The 6,181-nt window shown below is 36.0% G+C and overlaps 1 long non-coding RNA gene across 1 annotated transcript; it reads left to right on the forward strand.

The window, feature by feature from the left end:
- The first annotated feature begins 3,735 nt into the window (after positions 1-3,735).
- Positions 3,736-5,891, forward strand: LOC149417927 (uncharacterized). Its single transcript, XR_016303114.1, has 3 exons — positions 3,736-4,337; positions 4,438-4,516; positions 4,599-5,891. It is a non-coding gene; the product is annotated as an uncharacterized LOC149417927 (long non-coding RNA).
- Positions 5,892-6,181: the final 290 nt, after the last annotated feature.

Raw genomic sequence — 6,181 nt, forward strand, 5'->3', positions numbered from 1 at the left:
CTATATTAGATACATTAATTAAAGCTCAAAAATTGATTATGCGGACAATCTACAAAGTACACTACATTCACCCCACGAAGGTTTTATTTAAGGACTTCAAAGTACTAAATATAAAATCCCTATACATCAAAAACTTATCCTCCTACTACAAATTCAAACATACGAAAAAAACCATTTTTGAATCAACCTATAACAAAAGAAATTCCAACCAATCCAACTATACTATTCCAACAACAAGAACCTCAATGGCGCAGTCACAATTTAATTTTCTTGCTCCTAAAATCTTCAACAATTTACCAATAGAAATAAAGTCAATTGCCAAATACGACAGTTTCAAGAAGGCGCTGGGGAATTTCTTGATGAGTGAGTGGGATAGTGTCGGTAACCTGCTTCTCGTACTCAGATAGAGGTGTATATATTGTTTACATGTGTGAGGAATAAGATACATGTATGTAAGTATATGTATGTTGTGTATGTGTATGTATATGTATATGCATATATACATGTATGTATGTATATATACTTGCGTGTGCATGTGTATGTATGTACATATGTGTACTATTTTATATATTTGTCTATATTTTATAGAATACTTTGTGAGTTATTGAAAACATTTTTTTTACCAAATTTTTTTATTTTATTATTCTACCAAAATATGTTTACACTAGACGTAAATTCTAACTAACCATTCCTCCATTGGGCACCATGAAACAGGCAGCTGCCTAGTATGGTGTTCTAATGTATCTTCTCTAAATAAATTTATCAAACATGTAACATGTACTTATAAATAAAAAAAATAAATAAATAAATAAAAAAAATGCTGAACCATCGACTTCAAGCTACTGTGAATTAATAACTGCAAGCTTAGAGAATGTATCTGTGTCTCCTGACCCTGGTACTTACTGTGACGACATTTTACCGGAAGAAGTCCGTCAGAAGTCGGGGACGCCCGAGGAAGACATGGCATGACCAAGTGAATCAGATACTTGAGTCGGGCCATGTCAAGAGTCAGAACAATAGAAGAGTATGTATGAGACGATGTATGAATGTGAATGAGGCAAGGAGTGTGTGCCAAGACCGAGTTGTTTGGCGGTCCGTCCTCTCTGCCTACCCCTGCGGAGAAACGGCGTGATGGTTAGTTAGTTAGTTAGTTAGTTAAGTCCGTGATATTTGGACTCGAAAAGGGCCAGAGTTTTTCCAAAATAAAAATAGTGACTTCTCCGAAACTTCTACATGTTTTCCAGATTCAAATGGTAAAACGAAAACTAGATATTTGACTAAAAATATTTTTATTCGTAAATTGACGAATGGTGAGTCTTTAGAAAGAAAATGGCTCCTTTATTCACCAGCAAAGAAATCTGTATACTGTTATTGCTGCCGTCTATTTAATACCACTACTGGTACTGGACATAATTTAAGTTCTCCCAATGGATATAAAGATTGGAAGCATATAAGTAACTTATTGATAGAGCATGAGAACAGTTTACGGCACAGGGAATTTATGATGAATTATTGTGCTAGAGTATACGTCGCCAGTTTTTGCGGTTTTTGCGTAGCCAAAATATAAGTTGACATATCAGCCAATGCACGCATCAAAACAAATATTTAAATATAATGCTTTATGGTCCTCAGAAAAGAGATTGAATTTTTGTGTATCAAAGTGCCCCTCCCTCCCCCTACCTATCTTTTCTATATTTTATACTTCAGTGGAGTATTTTTGTACTACCGAAGTAGGAATATTTGCTGTAGGAATATTTTCCGTGCCATATATATTTTCCTTCATTTGTGTCACTTGAAAGTACTAGTTTTTTTGGCGGTATTTTTATTATAAGCTTGAAAATCAGTAAATATGTTTATAATGATCCATTTATACCATAGTGTAATCATAATGTAAATACATTAGTGGAAGTTTGATCATTACAAAAAGGCAATTATCTATCTACAACACTTGAATTAGGATCTAATGTCAATGATTTATGTATGTACTTATTTGAAATTTATGCAGAGTTTCCTTTCTCTTAGCACCATATATTGGGTTCAAACAAATATTTTCTGCACACATATTCCTAAATAAGATCATTCTCTTATTTTTTTTTTAGATATTCTGCTACTGAGCCTCCTAGATATCTAGTTGCGCGTGAGGTTTAAAATTGAATAGCCTTAAATGTGTACCCTTCACCCCCCCTTTGCCCCTTGTCCCCTTTCCTTGACCCGGGCCCAAAGACAAGGAGTATTGTTATCGTTGCATTTGGTCCGCTAACATTCGTGTCATCTTAAAAACCCGCATATATTTGAACTCGGCTGTGATTGTTTTTGGAGCACACATCGTCCAGTTAAATGTTTTTTTACCCGCCGCAGTGAATGTCACTGTTTGTTTTGTGTTAAGTGTTAATGTTAAAAAAGGGGAATTGCCCCTTAATTGTATGCAAGCTGAAAGTGTAAAGAACCAGCGGCTAAGGAGAACGAGACCAGGGTAAGTCTTTGGCCTTTCCTACTCATTTTCCTCTTGCAAAACACTAAGGCAATTCAATTCGTTTTTTTGTTTGTCTTAGTCTATATCGCACCACCGCATCCGCAACCCCCCGCACAATTGCGAAAGAAGGATTTGCGCACCACCAATATCCGTTACCCTGCAATCATCAGACAAAAGCACTCAACTGTCGCGCTTTGAGAATGGTTGACGTTTGGTTGAAATTTACCAGGACAATTTTATTTTGAAATATTGCTTGATTGCAACCCCAGCCCGTCGCAGAGGACAAAATGAAGCAAATTCCAGGAAGAAATCTGTAAAATATTATGTTCGTGCCCATGATAAAACATTAGTAATAAAGTCAACAAAAAACCCGGCAACTCGAATTCTGACCTCACAAGTCTCCGTGGAGACTTCAATGTATTTAAGTTGAAGATTACATCGGAGATGACGGCTCTTCAAGAGAATATTGCTCAACTTGAGCTTCGTGTGGATGCCATCGACGCAGCTTCCAGAAAAAATCTGTTACTTCTACATGGCGTGAAAGAAGATGGACCAGAAGATATGCGATCCCTTGTGACCGCGGCGTTTACCGGCCTAGGGTGCCACGAAGACGCCATCAGGGGTATCGTCTCCACCAGGAGACTTGGTCTTTGGTTTTGATTATACATTAAACGGGACACATATCAAAGAAGTAGAATCTATCAGAGACCTTGGGGTAATACTGGATGTGAAATTAAACTTCATTCAACACACTTATGCAATCATCAACAAAGCCAACAAAATGCTAGGATTTATAATACGTTTAACGAAACCTTTCCGCAACCTTAAGCTCTATATTCCCTTTACACAGCGTTCATCCGTCCCCACCTAGAACACTGCACATCGATCTGGACTCCTTTTTACCAAGCTCACATTGAAAGAATCGAAAGAATTAAAAAAAAAAATTTTAAAGACTATAACACATTATAATATAAAGAAAACTTATGTACATTTCTCAAATTACACCGATTCTATTAATTACCACAACTTCAACTCCCTTCATACACGACGTTTGATTTTTGACCAAATCTTATTATTTTAAATTCTTAACAATGGCCTCGACTCACCAGAGCTAACCAATTTAATAAATATTCATATTCCAACAAGATCAACACGGCAATCCCATTTGTTTCATTTACCTACATATCGTCGGTGCATACATAATATGAACAATGTAACGTTTTTGACGAAAATGAACTAAATATACAGTTTTTTTTTCTCCACCTTCTACAATATGAACCATGTCCTAATAACCAATATTTATGGAGATAGAAAACGAATCATGTGCAGGCAGTCAAAATTTTGCATCTCAATAAGAACCATGTGAACTTATTTTACATGGTTCATATTAAATGTGCGCTTTTTTCCGCATCTATGGTCACATTGTTCATATTCTACATCTATGATTACACTGACAGTTGTCAAGTTGTTCCCGCATATTTTCTACCTTGTACACGCTCTAGCTGTTTTTGAAGTGAATAAATAAATAAATCCGACATAATATTATTGTTTGACGGTTCGTGGCCATTTGGTTTATAAAGTAGCGGTAAGTTATTATGTTTTATTTTATAAATTTCACGTATTTTCCTAAAAACAGTAACAAAATGTCATCCGAGGATTTATGAAAAATGGCTGCCCTTTGAAGCGTCAATAATTTGAGTCCAGTGTTGTGATAAACTTCGAATTTTGACACAATGTGGAAAAATATTAAAGTTATTTTGTTTTTATGTTTCAGGGAAAGTTTAATACTAAAATTTAACTCAAAAATAAGAGAAATACATGATTATTCTAAGCATTACATGTCATTATCATCTGACTGGCATCTGTAAGTATTTGTCTGTCTTTTAACTATATTTTACTATATTGTTGTCATATTTGTGCGTACTATGTAATGTATATTTCAATCTGTGTATCTTCTTTTACAGATAAATATATCTTTGACTATAATAAGAGAAACGTGTAGAGAAATCACTGTTGTTTGCTGACAAGTTCAAAAATTTTTATGTGAGTTCATATTTTTATTACTGTACTAGTACTGTAGCAGGAAAGATGTTGAATTATGTATTTAATTTTGATTTTGTTCCAGAATGTACCGAAACCGCACGAGGGAGATTGTACGTTTAAGTACGATACGTAGTTCTGTATCAGAGGTTATGGATGTTGGAGATCTTGAAGCAGTCAATCAAATGGATGTTGAAGATCTTGAACCAGTCAATCAAATGTATGACAACATGATGTTATGTCCTGTGACTGGAGAATTCATTCCAAACCTGTCGAATAACATTGGCTCCACACGGAACCATGTTATCTCTGGAGACAAAAGTCTGTGTGAATTAACTGGAGAGTGGATCCCAGAAAATGATAATACAAATGTTTCTTTACCATTAGATTCTGATTCACTTGTTCAGAAGATTAAAAAAAATAAGAGATGTAGAGTCTTGGGCAAAGAGTATGTCGGATATAAAAAGCATTGCGGGAAATATGAGCAAAGCCAATTGAAGTCAGCAAAGTCTATGGGAATAAGATGTGAACACGAACAACCCAAATTTGCACTTAAAAATTCTTTTTATTGTCATAAAATAACGGAAGAGGATCGCCTGCACACATTCAACAGTTTTTGGAAATTGAAAACTTGGTTGGAGAAGAGAGCTTATTTCCTGGGCTTTGTAGCAGTACGTGCTATAAGACAGCGTCGTCGTGAAAGCTCAGATTGCACGAAAAAGACACAAGGACGTGATGTATATCTGTTTACCAAGGACGGGGATAAATATAAGGTGTGTCACAAAATGTTTATGAATACGTTGAGCATTACAAAAAGCACTTTCAGGAGGTGGAGCTATCATAATCAAGTTGTCAATGACGAGGATAACGTATCCCCTAACACTGTAAGTAAAAAAGTTGCCAAGCATACTAAAGCAGTGGATAGTATTAAAAAATGGCTTAATCTTCTGCCAGTTGTTCCGAGTCACTACTGCAGATCACAAACAAATAGACGATATGTGGAATCGTTCTTTTTATCGAAGCAACACATGCTTTCAGTCTTCAGTATTTGGTGCACTGAAAATAATGTGCCAAAAGTCAACAGAAACTTATTCAGTGACGTTTTAAAAGCTGAAAAGGTTTCCATTCACCACCCACGCAAAGATCAATGTGATATTTGTGTGGGTTTTAAATGCGGTACTATTGGAGGAGAAGTTTATGAGCAGCATATTATACGCAAGGATCAAGCGAAAATTGCTAAGAATGCAGCAAAAGAATCTGCCAGTGAGACTACATTAGTTGTCACTATGGACTTGCAGAGTGTACTGTTATGTCCCAAATTACTAGCGTCTGCTGTATACTACAAGCAGAAACTTCAACTCCACAACTTCACATTATACGTCCTAAACAATGCATATGTCACTCTCTACACGTGGCATGAAGCAGATGGAGGTGTGACCGCGAATGAATTCACAAGTTGTATAATCAACTACCTGGAGAGCTTACCCCTACAGTATAAGAATGTCATCCTTATTTCCGATGGTTGCAATTACCAAAATCGGAACAGAATACTGGCAAGTGCATTGAGTGATTACTCTAAAAGGTCGTCAGTCACAATAGATCAAATTTTTCTGGAGAAGGGCCATACTATGATGGAAGCCGACAATGTCCATTCGGTGCTGGAGCATT

The sequence above is a fragment of the Hesperophylax consimilis genome, chromosome 14 (genome assembly GCF_061612785.1).
Source record: "Hesperophylax consimilis isolate HC1 chromosome 14, BYU_Hcon_1.0, whole genome shotgun sequence".
Classification (NCBI taxonomy): domain Eukaryota; kingdom Metazoa; phylum Arthropoda; class Insecta; order Trichoptera; family Limnephilidae; genus Hesperophylax; species Hesperophylax consimilis.